The sequence below is a fragment of the Arachis hypogaea genome, chromosome 17 (genome assembly GCF_003086295.3).
Source record: "Arachis hypogaea cultivar Tifrunner chromosome 17, arahy.Tifrunner.gnm2.J5K5, whole genome shotgun sequence".
Classification (NCBI taxonomy): Eukaryota; Viridiplantae; Streptophyta; class Magnoliopsida; order Fabales; family Fabaceae; genus Arachis; species Arachis hypogaea.
The window spans coordinates 57,849,571-57,862,025 of NC_092052.1; the positions used below are offsets into that span (position 1 = coordinate 57,849,571).

A 12,455-nucleotide genomic window follows, 5' to 3' on the forward strand; every position below is an offset into this window, starting at 1 on the left:
AATGGAATAAAGGAGAATTAAAAATAAATAATTAAAGTCTCTAGGAAGCAATTTTCAAACATGTACTGAATTTAGGAAGGAAATCTAAATGCATGCTAAATTGATGAATAAGTGGGTAAGGATCATGACAAAACCACACAATTAAACACAATATAAACTATAAAATAGTGGTTTATCAGTCTGCTACGCGTGCGCATCGATGAGTGCATCCCAAATCCTTGATTTTCCATGGTTTCTCCACTTTGCATGCTTTTCTCTTCATTCCTTTAATCCATTCCTAGCCTTTTCAACCTGAAATTACTAACACACACATCAAGGCATCTAGTGGAATCAAATGTGAACTAAAATTAACCAATTAAGGGCCTAAAAAGCATGTTTTCACTCTTAAGCACAAATTAGGAGAAATACACGAAACCATGTCATTTCATGGAATAAATGTGGGAGAAGGGTGATAAAATCCCCTAAATTCAACATAGAATGCACCACCAAATAGTGGTGTATCAAATCTCCCCACACTTAAACCGAGCATGTCCTCATGCTTAAACCAAGAAAGAGACAAAGGGTATCATAATTTATTCTAATGTAAACTATCTAAATGTAATCTATCTATATGCAACTATCTAAATGAATGCAATTGCTTGGTCAAAATAAATCAATTCCCAAGAATACATATATAAGCATAAGGGCTAAAGGTATTAACAACCAATCCAAACCACAATTAAATTGAGTTATTAAAGATTTTACAAACTTGTAAGAAAAATGATGAATCTAGGTGAAAACATGTAATTGAGCAATCGAACCCTCACCGGATGTGTATCCGCTCTAATCGCTCAAGTGTATAGGGGTTGATTTACTCAATTCTCCCCTAATCATGCTTTCCAAGATGTTTTTTTCATCTAATAATCAATAGTTATTCCATGCATGCATACAATTATCATGAGGTCTTTCCACAAGGTTGTAATGGGGCTAGGTCAAGGTAGGATGCATATGGTCAAGTGGACTTGAAATTTGAATCTTTGATCAACCTAAACTTCCCACCTAACCTATATACCAACCTATACAATTTCAAAGCTAACCTAACTACCCATTCTTCACTTTTTTCCACATACTCATGCATTATTTTCTTGATCACAACTCATATGCATTGATTTTTATTGGACTTCGCTTTGGGGAATTTCGTCCCCTTTTTATTGCTTTTCTTATTTTCTTTCTTTTTCTATTTTTCTCTCTCTTTTTTTTCTTGATATATATATATATATATATATTTTTTTTTTCTTTTCTCATTTTTTTTCTTTTTGCAATAAAGTATACACAAAAGTATCAATGCATATGGTTTTACATTTAATTAACACATGAGTATGTACCCAATTCCCAATGTTTACAATAGAAATACAACACACACCTTTTTCCAACCAATATCCCAAGTTTTCCCACACTTGAATGATGCACACACTCACTAGCCTAAGCTAATCATAGATCCAAGTAAAGGAAAATTATTGTTTTTCGTTTTAAGGCTTGTAATGTGCTAAATTAAGAACAAGTGGGTTTATTATAGGCCCAAAGTTGGTCAACAAAGGAAGATAAAAGGTAGGCTATTTGGGTAAGTGAGCTAAATGAAATGATGGCCTCAATCATATAAATGCATGTATACACAAAATAATGGATATAAAGAATCAAACAAATCAAAGATCACAATCAAAGAGAGAGAATAATGCACACAAGAAGGAAAATAAGCGGTTATAAAATGTAACCACACCATTAGGCTCAAAACTCACAAGCTTGTCTTCTTAGCTCAAAATATGCTCCACAAGATATAATTGAAGCAAGTTCAATAAAAATTGAAAATTTTCATTATTTTGACTAAGTTTATTATGTATATATATGCAAAATAAGAAAATGCAACTACAAATCCTAAAAGACCTAAAATATGGAATGCAAAAGTGTTGGGATTAGAAATTTGTCACCCAAAAATCCGACTGGTCGGACGACCTCCCCACACTTAAAAGTTTGCACCGTCCTCGGTGCATTCAATGATGAGCAAGGGGGTACGACGACTTTCCAAGTTGCCACCTTCAGCTGGCGGATTAACTGGTTGCTGCGTGTTCCTTTTTCACTTCCGTTTTAGCTTATAATGACTCATCCTGAAAATAGAAGACAGGATAGTGAGAAAAGTAAAAGCAAAAGCAAGGAAGCGAACATTGTTGGGATGAGGTACTAATCACTAGAATGAAAGTTAGTGAATTAGTGTGATATTAATGAAACAAGTGTGTGAATTCTAAATTAGGCGCCCTTTAGGACACACACACTATCATACAGAGCTATGTCACAATTACACAAAAAGGAACATGCACTTCATTCATCCTAATGTGCTTGAGATGCTCTTAACTCGTAGGATAAAACAACCAAACAAGCAATAAAGAAGCATAAAAATATTCAAGCCAAAAACATATGGATGCATATGATCAAGAAGTACAATGCATTAAGATAAATGCATAACATCCATCACGAACTTGCCTACTCAAAGAAATGGGTTCAAATCACATGGTGACCAAATCATGCAATTCAAAAGATTTAACATGCTTGAAGGCAATGTCATTCACTTAGTGTTCACAAAATTAAGCATTAAAAACTCAAACCAAGTAACAATTTGTAACCTTAACAAGAGAATCCAACAATGACAATTAACAACAATGATGTTAAACTAACATCTCATCAACAATCAGCAGCAATAAACAGTAAACAAAATTAATAATCCAACACTTATAATGAAAAAATAAACAAAAAATTAAATGAAAATTTAACTAACTAAACAATTAACTAACTAAAAAGAATGGCTATAAATGGTGTTTGGTAGTGTTGGATGATGGGTAAGAGAAGGAAAGAAGAAAGGGGAAGAGAAGAAAAGGAAAGAAGAGAAGAAAAGAAGAGTAGTGAGACAGGCAATCCACGCGTACGCGTGCAGCGACGCGTGCGTGTAGGATGGTGAAATGGAAGCGACGCGTACGCGTGTGTTATGCGTACGCGTGGTGAGTTACCGGAGTGGCACGCAAAGCAACCGACGCGTACGCGCCATAAGCGCGCACGCGTGGATGGGCACGGGGGGAAGACGATGCGTGAGCGTTCCCCACGCATACACGTGGAGGGAAGTTGTGTTCCCAGCACAGTGTTCGCGTGAAGTTCACACAACTCTTGGGAATTTGACTTGGGGGTGAAAATTTTGTATCCACGCGTACGCGTGGGTGACGCGTGCGCGTGGATGGTCGAAAAAACTTGGATCACGCGTACGCGTGTGGCACGCGTACGCGTGTGGCACGCGTACGCGTGGGTTTGTGCTCTGTTTTTCAAAATTTTTCCATGTTCTTGCACCAAACCAAGCATTCCAAACCTCCAAACTGCTACCAAAACACCATAAAACCTTATTTAGCATACCTAACTACCAACTAAACTCAACAAACCAATCAAAACATGAAATGAAACTAATTCTACCCTTATTTACAAAAGAGAAAATGAAAAGATTTTACCATGGTGGGGTGTCTCCCACCTAGCACTTTTGTTTATTGTCCTTAAGTTGGACTTATGGGGAGCTCCTCATCAAGGTGGCTTGTGCTTGAAGCTATCCTTGAACATCCACCAATGCTTGAGTCTCCAATAAGCTCCATTCTTCAAAATCAATGCCTTCAAGCTTTGGTGGAGTTCTTCACACACCATGAGCTCCCAAAATTGGTCCTCCTTAGGCGATCCGGGATCCCACACTTTTTTTGACACCCGTCTTCAAGTTGATTCTCGTTAGACCATCCAGGTGGCAAGCAAGATGACTTCTTACTAAAGCGACCAAACATCATCCTAGACCCAAGCGATCTAGTTCTACACCAACCCTTGCAATTAAACCTTGAGCATGCAACCATCATGGACTTTGAATTACAATGCCAACCACTAACCATCTCCCTTTTGCTTTTAAAGCCATAAAGAACTCTAAGTTGTCCATCCGTCTCAAGTAAACCATATTCAAATGGGCTAATTAAGCTTAGAGATGAGAGATTTACCCACTTGAATGAAAGAATAGATGGTGATGGCTTGGGGAGAGGTATTTCCAATGGCCTTGCAAGCTCCACTCTCTTGTGCTCTTCTTTAATCACCTCCACCTCTAAGCAAGCTTCTTCAATTTCAACCTCTTCCTCTTGGTGGCTTCCTTCTAACTCAATTTCTTCTTCATTGTTTACCAAGGGCATAAGAGGTTGTGCTTCTTCTTCTTTAATCTCTATTTCAAGTCCAATGAGAGAGGATTCAATTGTAGATAAGAATTCACCAATGATTGAATCCATCTCTCGATAAACCTCTTCAAAATCTTCAACCATGATATGTTTTGGAGGTTGTACACCCTCCACAACATCAATTTCAAGCTTCTTGGAAGAGGGCTCCATGATTCTACATTCCCATGGACTTTCAACATCTCCTAAATCTTCAACCACTTCTTCCTCTTCAACTACAATCATAGCTTCCTCCAATTGTTCCAATACAAAATCCTACTCCTTATTCTCCACCAAATTTTCTAATATCTCCTTCATGCTATGCTCTTCAATTGATTCTCCACATGTTGCCATGGGAGTTCTGATGAGCGGATAACTTATACCCATTTTGGCATTATTTTTACATAGTTTTTAATATGTTTTAGTTACTTTTTATTATATTTTTATTAGTTTTTATTCAAAAATCATATTTCTGGACTTTACTATGAGTTTGTTTGCTTTTCTATGATTTCAGTTATTTTCTAGCTTAAATTGAGGGACCTGAGCAAAAATCTGATTCAGAGGCTGAAAAAGGAATGCAGATGCTGTTGGATTCTGACCCTCCTTCACTCTAAGTGGATTTTCTGGAGCTACAGATACCCAATTGGCACGCTCTCAATTACGTTAGAAATTAGACATCTTGGGCTTTCCAGAAATATATAATAGTCCATACTTTGCCTGAGATTTTATGGCCCAAATGGGCGTTAAAACACAGCCAAAAACTTTCTGGCGTAAAACGCCAGAACGGAACATTTCTTGGCGTTAAACGCCCATTTTGGCACCCAGGGTGGCGTTTAACTCCAACTTTAGGCATATGCACGTGAAAGCTTGAAAGCTCAGCCCAAAAACTCACCAAGTGGGTCCCGGAAGTGGATTTCTGCACTATCTGCACTTAGTGACTCATTTTCTGTAAACCTAAGTTGCTAGTCTAGTATAAAAACTACTTTTAGAGATTCAGTTTAGGACTTATGATATTTTACACTTCATATTGTATCTTCTATGGCATGAGTCTCTAAACCCCATAGGTGGGGGTGAGGAGCTCTGCTGTGTTTTAATGGATTAATGCAATTACTACTGTTTTCTATTCAATCACGCTTGATTTTATTCTAAGATACTCACTCGTACTTTAATATAGAGAACATGATGATCCGTGACACTCATCATTATTCTCAAACCTATGAACGCGTGCCTGACAACCACTCCCGTTCTATCTGAGCTCAACATAGTCATTGGGCGACAGCTTGAGTGCGTATCTCTTGGGTTTCTAATCCACGGACCGAGTCCGAAGGTTAGAATCTTCGTGGCAAAGGCTAGAACCAATTGGCAGCATTCCTGGGATTCGGAAAGTCTAAACCTTGTCTGTGGCATTCCGAGTAAGATCTGGGAAGGGATGACTGTGACGAGCTTCAAACTCACGAATGTAGGGCGCAGTGACAGTGTGCAAAAGGATAAGGGTCCTATTTCGACGCTAGTGAGAACCGAAAGATGATTAGCCGTGTGGTAGCTGTACATGGTATTTTTCATCCGAGATGAGAAATCCGACAGTTGATTAGTCGTGCATAGATTGTACCTGGTATTTTTCATCTGAGAGGATCATACAGCTTGCCATTGAAGGAAACCATGCGTGTTTGGAGAAGAAGACAGTGGGAAAGCAGAGATTCAAATGATAGAGCATCTCTAGAACCTCAACCTGTTTTCTCATTACTGAATCACAAGTACCATTTATTTCATGTTATTTATTTTTCATAAACAAAATCATCTTTATCATTAATCTTCTGACTAAGATTTACAAGATAACCATAGCTTGCTTCAAGCTGACAATCTCCGTGGGATCGACCCTTACTCACGTAAGGTATTACTTGGACGACCTAGTCCACTTGCTGGTTAGTTATACGGAGTTGTGAAAAGTGTAATCACAATTTCGTGCATGATGAGCGGATAATTTATACGCTTTTTGGCATTGCTTTTAGTATGTTTTTAGTAGGATCTAGTTACTTTTAGGGATGTTTTTATTAGTTTTTATGTTAAATTCACATTTCTGGACTTTACTATGAGTTTGTGTGTTTTTCTGTGATTTCAGGTATTTTCTGGCTGAAATTGAGGGACTTGAGCAAAAATCAGATTCAGAGGTTGAAGAAGGACTGCTGATGCTGTTGGATTCTGACCTCCATGAACTCAAAGTGGATTTTCTGGACTACAGAATCAAAATGGCATGCTTTCAATTGCGTTGGAAAGTAGACATCCAGGGCTTTCCAGCAATATATAATAGTCCATACTTTGGCCGAGTTTAGATGACGCAAAAGGGCGTTGAACGCCAGTTCTACGCTGCAGTCTGGAGTTAAACGCCAGAAACACGTCACGAACCAGAGTTGAACGCCAAAAACACGTTACAACTTGGCGTTCAACTCCAAAAGGAGCCTCTGCACGTGGAAAGCTAAAGCTCAGCCCAAGCACACAAGTGGGCCCCGGAAGTAGATTTATGCATCAATTACTTACTTCTGTAAACCCTAGTAGCTAGTTTAGTATAAATAGGACTTTTTACTATTGTATTAGACATCTTTGGAAGATCTTTGGATTATCTTTTGATCTATTGATCACGTTTGGGGGCTGGCCATTCGGCCATGCCTGGACATTCATCACTTATGTATTTTCAAACGGTAGAGTTTCTGCACTCCATAGATTAAGGTGTGGAGCTCTGCTGTTCCTCATGAATTAATACAAAGTACTACTGTTTTTCTATTCAACTCAACTTATTCAGGGGAATGAACGCATCTCTATACGCTTATCTGAAATTCCCACCAATGAATTACATAAGTGTTTCTATCTTTATTTTCTATTTATTTATTATTTTCAAAAACTCCATAACTATTTGATATCCGCCTGACTGAGATTTACAAGGTGACCATAGCTTGCTTCATACCAACAATCTCCGTGGGATCGACCCTTACTCACGTAAGGTTTTATTACTTGGACGACCCAGTGCACTTGCTGGTTAGTTGTGCGAAGTTGTGAAGTTATGCTTGGACCATGGTATTGTGCACCAGTTATTGGCGCCATTGCCAGGAAGAGAACGAACAACAAATTTTACAACCTCAGGGATCACAATTTCTGCGCACCAAGTTTTTGGCGCCGTTGCCAGGGATTGTTTGAGTTTGGACAACTGACGGTTCATCTTGTTGCTCAGATTAGGTAATTTTCTTTTTGTTTTATTTTCAAAAATTTTTCAAAAAAAAAAAACAAAAAAAATCTTTCAAAAATTTCTCATCTGTTTTCAAAAATTATTCTAAAATTTTTTAAGAATGAATTCTAGTGTTTCATGAAGCATGTTGAAGCCTGACTGGCTGTAAAGCCATGTCTAAATTTATTTGGACTGGGGCTTCCAACCCAACATTATCAAGAGCAAGCTAGTTGTTGCTAATCCACCTGCTGTTATTCCTGATCCACCTGATTTACACGCTAAAGCTTGACTGGCTATTAAGCCATGTCTAACCCTCAGATTGGAGCTTTAGACTAAGAGTGCAAGATTCCTGGAATTCATATTAAAAATTTTGGAATCTTTATTTTTCTTTTTCACAAATAATTTTTGAAAAATCCAAAAAAAAAAATCAAAAATAAAAAAAATCAAAAATATTTTGTGTTTCTTGTTTGAGTCTTGAGTCAATTTTAAGTTTGGTGTCAATTGCATACTCATCTTGCATTTTTCGAAAATTGCATTCATGCATTGCATTCATCATGATCTTCAAGTTGTTCTTGATAAACCTTGTTGATTGATCTTCATATTATATTGTTTTGTGTTGTATGGTGTTTTTCATATGCATTCTTGAATTCTTAATGTCTAAGCATTAAAGATTTCTAAGTTTGGTGTCTTGCATGTTTTCTTGGCATCAAAAATTTTTCAAAAATAAGTTCTTGGTGTTCATCTTGATCTTCAAAGTGTTCTTGGTATTCATCTTGACATTCATAGCATTCTTGCATGTATTCATTGTTTTGATCTAAAAATTTTCATGCATTGCATCATTTTCATGTTTTTCTCTCTCATCATAAAAATTCAAAAATAAAAAAAATATCTTTCCCTCTTTTCTCTCATAAAATTCAAAAATTTGAGTTGACTTTTTCAAAAATTTTTAAAATCTAGTTGTTTCTTATGAGTCAAATCAAATTTTCAATTTAAAAATCTTATCTTTTTCAAATCTTTTTCAAAAATCATATCTTTTCCAATTTTTTTATTTTTTTTTGAAAATTTCAAAAATCTTTTTCAAAATATTTTCAAATTCTTTTTCTTAATTTTATATCATATTTTCGAAAATCACATCATCAATTAATGTTTTGATTCAAAAATTTCAAGTTTGTTACTTGCTTGATAAGAAAGATTCAAACTTTAAATTCCAGAATCATATCTTATGATTTCTTGTGAATCAGGTCATTAATTGTGATTTTAAAAATCAAATTTTTTTCAAAAGTAATTTCAATCATATCTTTTCAAAAATATCTTTCTATCTTATGTTTTTCAAAATCATATCTTTTTAATCATATCTTTTTAAAACATATCTTTTTCAAAAATTTGCTTTTTTAAAAAAAAAATCTTTTCTAACTTCTTATCTTCTTATCTCTTCAAAATTGATTTTCAAATTTGTTTCAACTAACTAATTGACTTTTTGTTTGTTTCTTATCTTTTTCAAAACTACCTAACTAACTCTCTCTCTCTAATTTTCGAAAATCTCTTCCCTCTTTTTTCAAAAATTCTTTTTAATTAACTAATTGTTTCAATTTTTAATTTTAATTTGATTTCATTCCTAATTTTCGAAAATCACTAACCATTTTTCAAAAATAATTTTCGAAAATTCTCTTTCTCTCTCCTCTCCTTCTATTTATTTATTCATCTACTAACACTTCATCCCACCCAAATTCGAACCCCCTCTTCCATCTGTGTTCGAATTTTCTCTTCTTCCCTTCTTTACATTACATTCTTTTCTTCTTCTACTCACAAAGGGGAACCTCTATACTTGGGCAAAAAGGATCCCTATTATTATTATTTTTCTGTCCCTGTTTTTCATATGAGCAGGAGCAAGGACAAGAATATTCTTGTTGAAGCAGATCCAGAACCTGAAAGGATTCTGAAGAGGAAACTAAGAGAAGCTAAATTACAACAATCCAGCAAGCACCTTTCAGAAATTTTCGAACAAGAAGAGGAGATGGCAGCCGAAAATAATAATAATGCAAGGAGGATGCTTGGTGACTTTACTGCACCTAATTCTAATTTACATGGAAGAAGCATCTCCATCCCCACCATTGGAGCAAACAATTTTGAGCTGAAACCTCAATTAGTTTCTCTGATGCAGCAGAACTGCAAGTTCTATGGACTTCCATCTGAAGATCCTTTTCAGTTCTTAACTAAATTCTTGTAGATCTGTGATACTGTTAAGACTAATAGAGTAGATCCTGAAGTCTACAGGCTCATGCTTTTCCCTTTTGCTGTAAGAGACAGAGCTAGAGTGTGGTTGGACTCTCAACCCAAAGATAGCCTGAACTCTTGGGATAAGCTGGTCACAGCTTTCTTAGCCAAGTTCTTTCCTCCTTAAAAGCTCAGTAAGCTTAGAGTGGATGTTCAAACCTTCAGACAGAAAGAAGGTGAATACCTCTATGAAGCTTGGGAGAGATATAAGCAACTGACCAAAAAGTGTCCTTCTGACATGCTTTCAGAATGGACCATCCTGGATATATTCTATGATGGTCTGTTTGAATTAGCTAAGATGTCATTGGATACTTCTGCAGGTGGATCCATTCACCTAAAGAAAATGCTTGCAGAAGCTCAAGAACTCATTGACATGGTTGCTAATAACCAGTTCATGTACACTTCTGAAAAGAATCCTGTGAATAATGGGACGCCTATGAAGAAGGGAGTTCTTGAAATTGACACTCTGAATGCTATATTGGCTCAGAATAAAATATTGACTCAGCAAGTCAATATGATTTCTCAGAGTCTGAATGGAATGCAAGCTGCATCCAACAGTACTCAAGAGGCATCTTCTGAAGAAGAAGCTTATGATCCTAAAAACCCTGCAATAGCAGAGGTGAATTACATGGGTGAACCATATGGAAACACCTATAATCCCTCATGGAGAAATCACCCAAATCTCTCATGGAAGGATCAACAAAAGCCTCAACAAGGCTTTAATAATGGTGGAAGAAATAGGTTTAACAATAGTAAACCTTTTCCATCATCCACTCAGCAACAGACAGAGAACTCTGAACAAAATACTTCTAATTTAGCAAACTTAGTCTCTGATCTATCTAAGGCCACTGTGAGTTTCATGAATGAAACAAGGTCTTCCATTAGAAATTTGGAAGCACAAGTGGGCCAGCTGAGTAAGAAGATCACTGAAATTCCTCATAGTACTCTCCCAAGCAATACAGAAGAAAATCCAAAAGGAGAGTGCAAGGCCATTGAATTGACCATCATAGCCGAACCCACAAAAGAGGAGAAGGACGTGAATCCCAAGGAGGAAGACCTCCTGGGATGTCCTGTGATCAATAAGGAGTTTCCCTCTGAGGAACCAAAGGACTTTGGGGCTCATCTAAAGACCATAGAGATTCCATTGAACCTCCTTACGCCCTTCATAAGCTCTGATGAATATTCTTCTTCTGAAGAGAATGAGGATGTTACTGAAGAGCAAGTTGCCAAGTTCCTTGGTGCAATCATGAAGCTGAATGCCAATTTATTTGGTAATGAGACTTGGGGAGATGAACCTCCCCTGTTCACCAATGAACTAAATGCATTGGATCAACTGAGATTACCTCAGAAGAAACAGGATCCTGGAAAGTTCCTAATACCTTGTACCATAGGCACCATGACCTTTGAGAAGGCTCTATGTGACCTTGGGTCAGGAATAAACCTCATGCCACTCTCTGTAATGGAGAAACTGGGAATCTTTGAGGTGCAAGCTGCTGAAATATCATTAGAGATGGCAGACAGTTCCAGAAAACAGGCTTATGGACAAGTAGAGGACATGTTAGTAAAGGTTGAAGGCCTTTACATCCCTGCTGATTTCATAATCCTAGATACTGGGAAGGATGAGGATGAATCCATCATCCTTGGAAGACCCTTTCTAGCCACAGCAAGAGCTATGATTGATGTTAACAGAGGTGAACTAGTCCTTCAATTGAATGAGGACTCCCTTGAGTTTAAAACTCAAGGACATCCTTCTGTAAACATGGAAAAGAGGCACAGTAAGCTTCTCTCAAAACAGAGTCAACCAGAGCCCCCACAGTCAAACTCTAAGTTTGGTGTTGGGAGGCCACAACCAAACTCTAAGTTTGGTGTTGAACTCCCATATCCAAACTCTAAGTTTGGTGTTGGGGAGTCTCAACAATGCTCTGAACATCTGTGAGGCTCCATGAGAGCCCACTGTCAAGCTATTGACATTAAAGAAGCGCTTGTTGGGAGGCGACCCAATTTTTATTTATCTAATTCTAATTTTATTTTTATTGTTCTTTCATGTTTTATTAGGTTCATGATCATGTGGAGTCACAAAATAAATATAAAAATTGAAAACAGAATAAAAAATAGTAGAAGAAAAATCACACCTTGGAGGAGGATCTTACTGGCGTTTAAACGCCAGTAAGGAGCATCTGGCTGGTGTTCAACGCCAGAACAGAGCATGGATCTGGCGCTGAACGCCAGAAACAAGCATAGAACTGGCGTTCAATGCCAGAAACATGCTGCATCTGGGCGTTGAACGCCCAGAACAAGCATCAGTTCGGCGTTTAAACGCCAGAATTGCATGCAAAGGCATTTTACATGCCTAATTTGTGCAGGGATGTAAATCCTTGACACCTCAGGATCTGTGAACCCCACAAGATCCCCACCTTCCCTCCTCATAATCCTAGTTTTTTTTCACATCTTCTTCTTCATCTATTCTTTCTTCTCCTGCTCGAGGGCGAGCAACATTCTAAGTTTGGTGTGGTAAAAGCATTGCTTATTTTGCTTTTCCATAACCATTGATGGCACCTAAGGCCAGAGAAACCTAAAAAAAAAAAAAAGAGAAAAGGGAAGACAAAAGCTTCCACCTCCAAGTCATGGGAGATGGAGAGATTCATGTAAAGGATCTATAGCTCAATGGTAGAACATTTGACTGCAAATCAAGAGATCCCTTAGATACCTCAGGGGAT

The 12,455-nt window shown here is 37.2% G+C and overlaps 1 non-coding gene across 1 annotated transcript; it reads right to left on the minus strand.

Annotated features, from left to right (window-relative positions):
- Window positions 1-9,874: 9,874 nt before the first annotated feature.
- Window positions 9,875-9,982, minus strand: LOC112767786 (small nucleolar RNA R71). The gene has a single exon (XR_003185226.1). It is a non-coding gene; the product is annotated as a small nucleolar RNA R71 (small nucleolar RNA).
- Between the last annotated feature and the right edge of the window lie 2,473 nt (window positions 9,983-12,455).